Source organism: Mastigoproctus giganteus, chromosome 9, assembly GCF_048544385.1.
Source record: "Mastigoproctus giganteus isolate SK-2022 chromosome 9, ASM4854438v1, whole genome shotgun sequence".
Lineage (NCBI taxonomy): Eukaryota > Metazoa > Arthropoda > Arachnida > Uropygi > Thelyphonidae > Mastigoproctus > Mastigoproctus giganteus.
The window spans coordinates 195,912,106-195,924,783 of NC_143583.1; the positions used below are offsets into that span (position 1 = coordinate 195,912,106).

Consider the following 12,678-nt stretch of genomic DNA (forward strand, 5'->3'; position numbering starts at 1 on the left):
TTGATCCACTTTGTGAATTATGGACACATTTGCACATCTCCAGTCTATGGGTACCTCCCCTGAGTCCAAGGAAGCTTTCATAATTATGCTAAGAGTTTGCTTACTTCCTTTGCTGCCTCCTTTAATATAACTGGATAATCACGTCCACCCCTGGTGCCTTCCTTATGTTTAACTTGAACAATTTCTCCTCCACTTTGCGCTCAGTTATTACAAAATCACTTAGCTCCCTGTTAGAGTTTGATAAACTTCTGGCATTCCCCTCCTTGAATAACTCCTCATGTGTAAATTTAGATGCAAAACACTCATTCAGTTTATCAGCTACCTGAGCATGATCATCAATAGTCAAACCATCTATGTTAAGTGAACTGATCTGATTCATCCCTTTCCTTCTAGAGTTTACATAACTAAAGAGGATACAGTCAGTCCTCATATAACACGTGTTTACACTATACGAATTTGATTATACACGATTTATAAATAGGGGAACAATATCTTATATAACACACAAACCGAATTCGCTTATGCACGATTCGCCTTTGTGTTTACAAGAAATGGCAGTCGAACACAGAATCACCCCAACCGAACGCAACACGATAGGAATGAAGAGAAGATTCTGAAAATGTATTTGTTTTTTATATGTGAAGGGGAAACACATTTCACCATAATAACGTAAAAACCAACACAATTCCAGCTATCCGTATATAATCGCAAATGCAATTAGATCGAGTTTACTACCAGTTTATAACAGATTCCACTAGCAGAAACGCAACTGGAAATTGTTTTTATTGTTTTATGGTAGTAACCCCTAGAAATGTGAGGTGTTGATAGCATATCTCTGCCTTTACGGTATTGTTTATTCAGTTGCTACACATGCTCAGCTTTGTTTATGTGTATCAAGCGTGCCTCCTCATTTTGTAATTGTGCTTTATTCCCTAAAAATGAGTAAAATACTTAATTAAAAGGTGTGAAAAGGAAGCGTCCTGGTGAAGACACTGCAGATTCAGAGAGAAAAAGAAAAGCAATATCGATAAACAGAGGCGGACTGGATCAAAAATTCTTACCCAGGAAAATTTATAATGGTCTCATACTATGGTTTATGGCCAAAATCACACCGGCCACCGGGGTTTCCCCGGTAAGGCTTATGGCCAGTCCGCCTTTGTCGATAGAAAAAAAATATGAAATTGTGAAACGCTTTGAGCAAAATGAAAGACCATGTGATATTGCACATGCTACAGACCTAAATGAGGCAATGCCGAGAATTACAAAGAATGCAGAGAAAATAAAAACAACTTTCATAGCAGGAACAGCTCAAAGTATAATTAAAATCCATTAGATCAAGACACAAAGAATTGGAAGAGATGGAACGGCTGTCATCTGTTTGGATAGAAAATCAAACAAAAAACAAGTTTCTTACGATAGAAGAAAAAGCATTAGCAATCTTTTATTACGTAATAATTGTAATAAAATACTTACGTATTTTATTACGATTATTTATTGTGTTTGGCAATGTTTTGGTTACAAATGTGTGTTCAATCTTGGGTGGTCGGCACCTAACCCTATTTTTCCCATAGGGCCTGTTGTTTATATTGCGCGATTTTGCATCGCACGAGGGTTTCTAGGAACACAACTATCGTGCTATACGAGGACTGACTGAATTTAAAAATATTGGATAAAAAGATCAAAATATATCATAAGAAACAAAAGCTTTGTTATCAAAAAAAAAAAAAAACCATGGAAAATTAACATAGGAACCAATGTTTTTTGATGAACATTATGTCAAATGTGTTTTCTTAAGTCTATACTTCTACAATTAAAAAATACTTACTAATGCAGACTGTAAGTGAATACCATACTACAGGAATACTGATATTCACACTGATGCAGTTCTAATAGATATTTAACCCATTTATGCCAAGCATCCTATATATAATCCACCTCAAAAAATATTCATAGAAAATGTGTTTACATAAAAAAATGGAAAACTACTACGCTCATGTATTCCCAGAGTTTTTGGAGAAAATATACTCAGTGTTGTTAATGTCTTTTAAGTGATAGGTTTGTTTCTCAGGGTTTTCAAATAAGGTAAATTTTTGAGTTTCGATTTTAACACAGCTTATTCACACAGGGGAGTGTTTCAGTATTTGTCAGTTTTCAAATTATCAAATTTTTTATGTTTATTTTAATCAAAAAGTATTAAAAATTTTTACCAGTATAGATTTTAAGTTTACCAACTGAAATGTGCTTGAGTTATATGCATTTTCAAATCAGTGTCCTATATTTAGGATGCAAGGCATTTTCATAGAAAAATGTTACAAATATTATATTACAACTGTACAATTCTTCCAGTTTACATATATATACAATACAATACAGCATTGGCTGAGGCATATGATGAAGAAAGCAAGCTTACAGAGCATCAATCAAAAAAAAATAAAAATAAATAAATAAAAATAAAATAAAACTTCCCATTTCAACCATCTGGTCACTACAAATATGTCTAGTTAAGCCTTAAATTTATTTAAGCTATCAACTTTGACAACAACTGATGGAAGTCTGTTCCAGTAATCAACTACCCACTGGCTAAAGGAAAACTTCTGCGAATCTATTCTACAACTGTTTCCTCAATTTGAATCAATGCCCCCTTCAGGTTCTTAATCTGAGCAAGCGAAAGTATCCCATCAGCACTGAGACTGCTCAAACCATTCAAAACCTTGTACACCTCAATCAGATCATCTTGCAAGGTGCCTACTCTCCAGATGCTGCAACTTACAGAATTTAAGCCTCTCCTGGTAAGAGAACCCCTTTGTTCCTCTCACCAATCTTGTTGCCCTTCTCTGAACTCTTTCTAGCAATTTTACATCTTTCCTAAAGTGCAGCATCCAGACCTGTACATAGTTCCTAATTCATTTCACAAATATACATGGTCTCAATTCTAATCTCAACGATGTCCATTTCCACTTGCAGTCTGCCAAACCCCATGTACTTTTTCTGACAGAATCTCAGTTATCGGTTGATTCAACTACTGCTCATCTCAGATGCCCAAATTATTCGCTGTATGATTTCTTTCACCTCAAAGGTGGTACTTGTGCATATGTCCGTTCTGATATTCCCTGTCAGAGACTTGGCAATTTGGAATTTCCTCTCTTTGATCTTCTCTGGCTTAAAAATCTCTCTACCGCGTTGTGTCAAATTCATCTGTTGTCTCTACCGTTCTCCCAATTCCACTAATCACTTGGAGCTCTTTGACTTCCTCTCTTTGCAACTTGACTTTCTCCAGTCCAACTTTCCTAACAGTGAGGTAATTTTCCTTGGTGATTTTAATGTTCACAACTCCAGCTGGCTTCCGTTTTCTAGTCACACCGATCTTCTTTGATCTTCTCTGGCTTAAAATCTCTCTACCGCGTTGTGTCAAATTCATCTGTTGTCTCTACCGTTCTCCCAATTCCACTAATCACTTGGAGCTCTTTGACTTCCTCTCTTTGCAACTTGACTTTCTCCAGTCCAACTTTCCTAACAGTGAGGTAATTTTCCTTGGTGATTTTAATGTTCACAACTCCAGCTGGCTTCCGTTTTCTAGTCACACCGACCCAGCTGGTCGAGATGCTGAGGCTTTTGCAATTACTAATGACCTTGCACAGATTGTTCATTTACCTACAAGAATACCGGACAATCCTAATCATACAGCCAATACGCTTAAACTTTTTCTCACAAACAACCCTTCTCAGTATACGGTCGAAGTGAGCGGTCCTTTAGGCACTTCAGATCACAACTTTGTAATTGTCTGTTCTCCAATGGAACCTTTATCTCATGGCTATTCCCAACCTCGTGTTGTTTGGCATCACAAGAATGCAAAATGGGATGACCTGCAAGACTTCTTTTCTTCATTTCCTTGGTCGGATTACTGTTTCAAAACTTCTGATGTCAACATTTGCTCAGATCGTGTCAGTGAAATTATTCTTGCAGGAATAATTTCAATGGAATCCTTTATCCCACACTCCACTTTAAAATCTCGTCCTTTATCTAAACCTTGGTTTTCCAATAAATGTGCTAAGGCTGTTCAAGAGAAGAATGTTGCATATCATAATTGGCTTGTTTCTAATTCTCCAGTTTCATTTTCTGCCTACACCAAAGCTCGCAACAATTGTAAAGCAGTTATTAATCAGTCCAAACTAGAGTTTGAACAGGCTAAGAGTAGAAAACTTGCTTCTTGCCCTAATGGTAGCTGAGCATTCTGGTCTCTTGCCAAAGCTATTGGCCGCAACTTTTCCCATCTCTGCTTCCACCTCTGTCCAAACCAGATGGTTCTGTTGTCACTTCAGCCAAAGATAAAGCTGACCTGCTAGCATCCCATTTTTCTTCCAACTCATGTATTAATGATCTTGGTAAAACACCTCCCACCATTCAACATGCTCCATTCAATGCCTCCTGCTGTCTTCAGTCAAAAGGATGTCAGAAGAATCTTGATGCTAAGAAAGCTCCAGGTCCCAATGGTATTTTTCCACTTGTTCTCAAAACCTGTGCTCCTGAACTTACTCCTATTCTTTGCCGCTTTTTTTACTTTCTTATTCCAAAAGGTGTTTTTCCTTCTGCTTGGAAATTTGCTCATATCCAGCCTGTTCCTAAAAAGGGTGACAAATCCCTCCCATCCAATTATCGTCCCATTGCAATTACTTCTACTCTTTCTAAAGTAATGGAGTAATCAATTAACCGCCAACTCTTAAACTACCTAGAAACCTTCCTCTGATCAACGATTGCCAGTATGGATTCCATCAGTGTCGATCCACTGGTGATATTTTGGCTTATGTTACCCATTTATGGACATTTCAATTGAAAAGTTCTGTGAAACACAAGCAGTTGCTCTTGACATCTCAAAGGCTTTTGATCATGTTTGGCATAAAGGTCTTCTAAACAAGCTTCCATCTTATGGTTTGCCAACTGTTTTTAGTAATTGGTTATCCAGTTTTCTCTCTGATCGCTCACTGAGGGTGATGGCTTTCTGTCTTCTAACTTCTCCACTAATGCCGGTGTCCCCCAAGGTTCAGTTCTTTCCCCCGCTCTTTTCCTCTTGAATAATAATGACCTTCTTCCATTGACTGGAAATCCTAGCCATAGGTTTGCCAATGATAGCACATTGCATTCCACTTTCCATTTTGAGAAACCTTGTCCTGCTCAATCAGCATCAATTTCTCAAAAATCTGCTACCAATTTCTTAAATGCCGATCTTCAGGTAATACTCCAATGAGGCAAAGACAACTTAGTTGATTTCAACCCTTCTAAAACTCAGTTTTGTCTTATATCTCACAAAAAGGATTCTTCTGCTCCTATGCTTATCTTTAGTGACACTCCGATTTCTAGGCAAAATTATATATCTCTTTTGGGGATTACCCTGACTTCTAATCTCTCTTGGCACAAAACTTGGTTTTCTCTTTCGCTCTCGCCGTTACTTTTCTTCCAAATGGCTGCTCACTCTGTATAAATCGCAAATCCGCCCTGCCATGGAATATTGTTCCCACATCTGGGGTGGTGCCCCCAAAACCTCTCAGACTTCTTGATTCCATTCACAAGAGGGTAGTTAGATTAATTAATGATTCTTTTTTTTTTTTTTAGGAGCATTAGCAACTAAGACCATATTGCTCCGGGATATGCGGTGGTCATTCCCTGACCTTTCCGCATCCTCCGTATTTGGTGGTGACGGGCTCGAACCCCGGTCTAATCAAGAAGCGTGTGCTACGCACTGCTGCTCCTTCCCACCTGGCTACGGAGGCGCCAATTAATGATTCATCTCTAACACAGTCTCTCCAGTCGCTCTCTCATAGACGTACTGTTTCTGCTGCAAGCCTCTTCTACAGATACTTCCATGGGCACTGTTCTTCTGAATTGGCTTCTATAATTCCTGCTCTCTCTTTCAAAACAGTCCGAACACGTGCCGCCACCACCAGCCAACATCCATTTACTGTCCAACTTCAAACTCACAGAACCAACTTTTCATCTTCCTCGTTTATTCATTCAACTGCCATTTTCTGGAACAACCTTCCTTCATACATATTTCTTGAAAATTACAGTCTACAGAAGTCCAATGTCAACAAATATCTTCTTTCGTCTTCTCAACCTCCAATCCAAGCACAGTACTAATACTATAGGTTCTAATACCTCTCGTGTTTGGAGTTTACATAAAAAAAAAAAAAAATACTCAAGGTGTAGCCTGACCATTGCCTTATACGAAGGTATAATCATCTCGTCTCTGCTAGAAAAATTCCTATATATCTTTGACAAAACTCCATGATCTGTTCTGGCAGAACTCCATCTGCACTGCTCAGAGAACTTAATATCCAAATACACAATTATCCCCAGGTCTTTTTCCTTCTCCACCTCCCTAACTGTAGTACCACACAGTTGGTACATTTTTCTTGGGTTACTGCTATCCATATGAGTACTGTGCATTTGTCAATATTAAACATCAGTTGCCACTTCTCAGCCCATCTACCTAAGTTTTCTAGATCCTGTTGCAGTAGCATACTGTCTTTACTATCATTAACAACCCTGCAAACCTTTGTATCATCTGCAAACTGGCCATTAAGCTTGATATACCTTTATTGATATCATTAATAAATACACAAAAGAACAATGGGCCCAGCACCGAACCCTGGGGGACTCCGCTAATAACATTATTCAACATAGAGCAGTGTCCATTTATTACCACTCTCTGCCATCTCCCACTCAACCATCCCTTTATCCATTGCAGCAAATTGCCCTTAATGCCATACCACTCCAATTTGTACAGCAGTTTTTCATTCATGACAGTATCAAAAGCTTTTCTGAAATCCAAGTATATGATATCAAAATTATTTTTTGCATCCAGTTCCTTTGTAACCATATAATATCCTATCAAATTTGTCCGACAACTTTCCCTTAATAAACTCATGCTGTGTCTGAATTATTGCTGCAGTCTTGTCTAGATGATCCTGCAATGCATCTTTAACCAGTGACTCCATTATTTTACCAGGAACAGAAGTTAAACTAACTGGTCTGTAATTACTCATGTCGCCCTTCGATCCCACTTTGTGAATTAGGGATACATTTGCACATCTCCAGTCCGTGGAGACCTCCTCTGCTTCCAAGGATGCTCTCATAATTATGGCTAAGGGTTTACTTAGTTGCTTTGTCGCCTCCTTCAATATAACTGGATAGATTCCATCTGCCCCATGTGCCTTTTTTATGTTTAACTTCAGCAATTTCTCCTCCACTTTGCTCTCTGTTATTACAAAATCATTTAGCTCCCTGTTAGAGTTTAGTAAACTTCTGTGCTCCCCTTCGTTATAGAACTTCTCATGTGTGAATGTAGATGCAAAATACTCATTCAGTTTGTTAACTATCTGAGCAGAATCAGCAACAGTCGAACCACCAACGTCAAGTGGATCAATCTGATTCATTCCCTTCTTTCTATAGTTTACATAAGTAAGAGAAGCCTGTTGTTGTTGTTGTTTTTCTTTGCATCCTTTGCCAAGGATTTCTCATAAACAGCCTTCACTTGCCTAACCTCCTTTGTGACTTGATTACAGACTAGCTTATATCTGCCATAGCCTTCTGTATCACCTTCTGTATATGCATCCCATGCATTTTTCTTGTCTGCCACAAGCCTCATTAATTCATCAGATATCCATTTAGGCCTAAATGTTGAACAGTATTTCTTAGTTGGTATGAAAAGCCTAGTAGCTTCTAAGATTAATTCCTTGAAGGGTTCCCATTTAGAATTCACTGTTTTTAACATCATCAGTTGATCCTACTGTATAGAATTTAAAAACTGCCAGAGACCACTGTAGTCACTTTTATGAAATCAAGAACCCTTCCCTTTACTCTTGATGGTAGTTACATCTTTAAGTAAATCCCACATCAGTAGACTGATGACTGTGACATAGTGGTTCCTTTATCTGCAAATTCCTAATTCATGAGTCATCACTGCTGATAATCAGATATATTAATTCTTACCTATATACATAAATACATACTTATGCATGCATTCACACATAATACTTGATTTTTTTTTTTTTTTTTTTTACCAGCAGAATGAACCCTAAACAGTTCTGCAGTAAACACAAAATTTCCTCAACCCTAAATGACATTTTGGATTCAGCTGAAGATGGCTCTCTACCCATGAAGGATAAAGAAAAAGAACTTTTTATCACTATATTACCATCCAAGAATGTAACTGGGAGTATTACCGATGAAGAAGATGGTCCAGAAATGATAAATAATTTGCCTGGAAGCATGCTTAATGCTTAAGCTGCTTTAGATGATTCTGCAATTGAAGATGAGGAATCTAAATCCCTCTTAAGAAAAAAAGGAAGAAATATCTACCTAAGTGCAAATTGGAAAAGAGAAACATTCAGCCTAAAATTGCAGCTTGGTCAACAGAAGGCATTCACATAGAACAACTCGAAAACCAAAATCTGTCACCATTGCAATATTTCAAATTGTTCTTTAATGATGATATAATAAGTGTAATTGCCACAGACATGAATATGTATGATTTTCAAAAAATCAAAATTTGCAAGTAACTAATGAAGAAATGAAGTGTGTCTTAGGAATAACGCTGTTGAGTGACTATTATTCATCATCAAGGATATTTTGGGAGAATGCACCTGATACTCATCATTCTCTTGTTTGCCAATGCAATGAGATGTGATAGATTCGACGCTGTCTTTTCAAATTTATACTTTGCTGACAACACTAAATCAGATGATTCTGATAAATTTACTAAACTCAGACCTCTGATGAATCCTCTGAATGAAAAGTTTCTTTAGTACACCCCTTGGGAACAATTTTATAGCTTTGATGAGTCAATGTGTGAATACTTTAGAAAACATGGATGTAAACAGTTCATTTGTGGAAAACCAATTTGTTTTAATTATACGATTTGGTGCAGCGCTACAACACATGGATATTTGGTGTGGTTTGAACCATATCAAGGAAGAACATCCACAACTGGAGCAGGAAAAGAAATTAGCTTTGGGTCAGGGAGAGATCTTGTTGTCAAATTTTCTGAAATTCTATTGAATTGCAATCCAAAACTTTTTTTATTTATGCTCTGACAACTTTTTTACTAGTATAAAGCTAATGGCAAAGTTAAAAGAGATGTTAGTCAAAGCTGCAGGAACCATCTGTGATAACAGATTCAAAAATTGCCCAGTGAAAAATAAAAATGATTTAAAAAAGGTAGAGGCTCATTTGATTTTGGAACAGATGTAAGCGGTTAAGTATTGGTATGTAGATGGAGCAATAATAATGTTGTGAGCCTTTGTTCAAATGCAGTGGGGTTTAACCTGATTATTCAGGCTTCACGCTATTCATCAGTATCTAAAAATACAGAACTTGGTATTCGTGAGAAAAAAAAAAAAAAAAAAAAAAAAAAAGGTATTCTAGCCTTATTGCAAATTTGACTGATGTAGCTGTGAATAATGCCTGGCAGCTACCTTGAATTTGCATCTTTGCATATTACGTTTTTGTAAAACTATTACGTTTTTGTAAAACTATGGTTAGATTTTATTTAGAGTGATACTGCAATACATCACAACATTTCCAGCAAGGAAGACCACAGCAAAACTTGAAAGTCGATTTGACATGCATGCATGCACATTGGGTTGTTCGCCAAGAAATCAAAAACACCATGTGCACATTTTCACATAAAAATAACAACCAGATGCGAGAAATGTAATAGAGGGTTCATTTAAAATACTTCAAGGCTTATCATATTCAGTAACATTTAAATAACATACTTTGTTTTTGTAAGGTATTTTCCTAGCATTCTACACATTGGACACCTTGTATTTTCATTGTAAATCATATTTTGATGAATAAAACTGCATTTCTCATGTCATTAGGTTTTATTTGTCATATAATTGTAAAATTCATAAATAATTCTGACTTTAGGCATAAATGGGTTAAATATTTAAGTTTTTTTGTTTCTGGAGTAATAAACACAGCACAGCTAGAGCAGTTTTAATATGAATAGGATTTGAAACAATAGAGAATAGAAATAAATAGATTTAAAAGGCAATAAACTGAAACATCAATAATTGCAGAAAATTAAATGCAATTGAAAGCTAAACAACTTTATTCCTTACAATAACTGCACTCCTGGAGGAAAGAATATATATATATATATATATTAGCATAATGAAGTAGTTAAAAAATAAAAAAAAATGGTAAAAAATATAATATGAAAATTAAGAAAATAAATATAAAGCTATCATTAGAGGCAGCAAAATGCACATTCCTCCATATGATGCCCAATATATAACTGATATTAAATAGTAAATCAAAATTAATGCCAGTAGCATGGCAAAACTGTTGAGCAAAAAATAATAAATTAAACATAATAATTAATCAACAGGGAGGGAGAAGAAAATGTAAGACTAAAAATTGTAACAGAAAATCTCCAAATAAATTTATAAAATCCAATTCAAAATAATAAATCAATTTTAAAATTTACAGCCAATTACATAAGAATTTAGCAGCACCCCCCCCTTAAGGTGTCCCATATCTGTTGATATTATGACAGAGGTTCTCGTTGATATTATTACAAGGACCTCTTGATATTATGAGGCATAATATCAACAGGGACCTCTGTTATGGGGCATAATGGTAAATCAAATAGTGGAACTGGCACCCTCGTAAGGTGCCAGTTCCAAATACTACATTATTTGTAGTATTTGGAACTGGCACCTTACGAGGGTGGTTTGCCGCTAAATTCTTATGTAATTGGCTCTAAATTTTAAAACTGATTTATTATTTTGAATTGGATTTTCTAAAATTATTTGGAGATTTTCTGCTACAATTTTTAGTCTTACATTTTCTTCTCCCTCCCTGTTGAATAATTATTAAGTTTAATTTATTATTTTTTGCTCAACAGTTTTGCCATGCTACTGGCATTAATTTTGATTTAATATCAGTTTATATATATATAGAGAGAGAGAGAGAGAGAGAATATATATATATATAGAGAGAGAGAGAATATATATAGAGAGAGAGAGAGAGAATATATATATATATATATATATATATATATATATATATATAGAGAGAGAGAGAGAGAGAATATATATATATATATATATATATATATATATATATATATATATAGAGAGAGAGAGAGAGAGAGAGAGAATATATATATAGAGAGAGAGAGAGAGAATATATATATATATATATATATATAGAGAGAGAGAGAGAGAGAGAGAGAGAGAGAATATATATATATATATATATATATATATATATATAGAGAGAGAGCTACTGCACTTCATAAGGGCTCATGTCTGGTGAGAATGGGCTTAGCACACCCAGGGTCCTGAGCTGGATATCATCATTCTTCTCTTTCTTGCCGATTCCCTTCTACTTGTTTTGTTTCTTTCTCTCAAGGTAACTCATATATATATATATATATATATATATATATATTTTTTTTTTTTTTTTTTTCAGCTGGTGCAGCACCATATTGCTAATAATAATAATAACAATAATAATGTCAGCTCTTGCTGATATGTTTTAATTCTTATGCTGCTCATTTTGATTTGTAGGCAATATTTGCTTGCCTGGCAACTGAGTATTTTTATATTTTACAAGTATTGAGTTTAAATTCCAACTGTAGGAAATAACCTGCTGCCAAATAATATTAAAAAAATAATACTGCAATTTTTACAAAAATACTTAACAATAAAATGACAATACTGTACAATAAAATGTAATGGTAGCCATGTGAGAGAATTCCAGAAACATTATTATATACTATGAAATGAGTAGAGACGACCGGGCTAGCCGGGTGGGTAAAGCGCCCGCGGGTTCGAATCCCGCCTCGGGCTTGGATCAAAGTACTGCAAAAAACCTTGGGAGGTGCACTATGGCCACAGAAGCCGATGCGCCAATAACTACCAAAAAAAAAAAAAGAAGTGAGTAGATTTTCAGTGGGTCCGTTATAATTCATAACTACAATAAAAATATTAAGCGAGCGAAAAATAAAAAATACATTAATTATATAAAAAACGATAAAGACAGCAATATGAATGCATTCATTAAATATTTCGATCTCACTATAGTCTATGAAGGGAGTGATCTCTGCTGGGCTCTTCTTGAAGCTCTAAATTTCAGACTGACCTACAAATTAGAAGAGAAAAATTTCGAGTCATCAACCTAACAAACGCATACCTTTGCGCTTCATTACCCATAGCCTATTTTCACTCACTGCAAATGTTTTATTCTGCTACAGTTACCATATTCATTATTAAAATTTTTCAGATTAGTTTCCATAAAATTAAATCAGGTGCAATAACACAGACCTCTGATAAATTTCATGCTAAATCTTTCATATACAGTTTTCATATAAAGACACGTTTTACTTTACTTACTCAATCCAGATAAAATACGGCGAATGTAGTTCAACAGCGGCTTCTATTCTCACGCTCACTTCTCACTCGCCACTAAAATGAATGAAAATTACTTCTTACAAATACCGGGTAAAGTTAAACCGCAGAGCAAACTTAGTAAAATTCATTACGTGATGTGATTCCACGTATGGTGTATTGCATCACCAGCTACCTTTCATTTTTTAGCCAATAGAAGCTTAACAATATGGAGGTGTGTGCTAAGCAACAGTACATATGGTAGACTCGTCTAATGTCCTAC

General features: G+C 35.6%; 1 protein-coding gene across 1 annotated transcript in view; it reads right to left on the reverse strand.

Moving 5' to 3' along the window:
• The window catches only part of Tdh (L-threonine dehydrogenase), a 156,653-nt gene extending 144,187 nt beyond the window's left edge, over nucleotides 1–12,466 (reverse strand). The window contains exon 1 of the mRNA XM_090380883.1: nucleotides 12,402–12,466. The gene's annotated coding sequence lies outside the window, so the exon portion shown is untranslated. The remainder of the gene's footprint in view (nucleotides 1–12,401) is intronic.
• Between the last annotated feature and the right edge of the window lie 212 nt (nucleotides 12,467–12,678).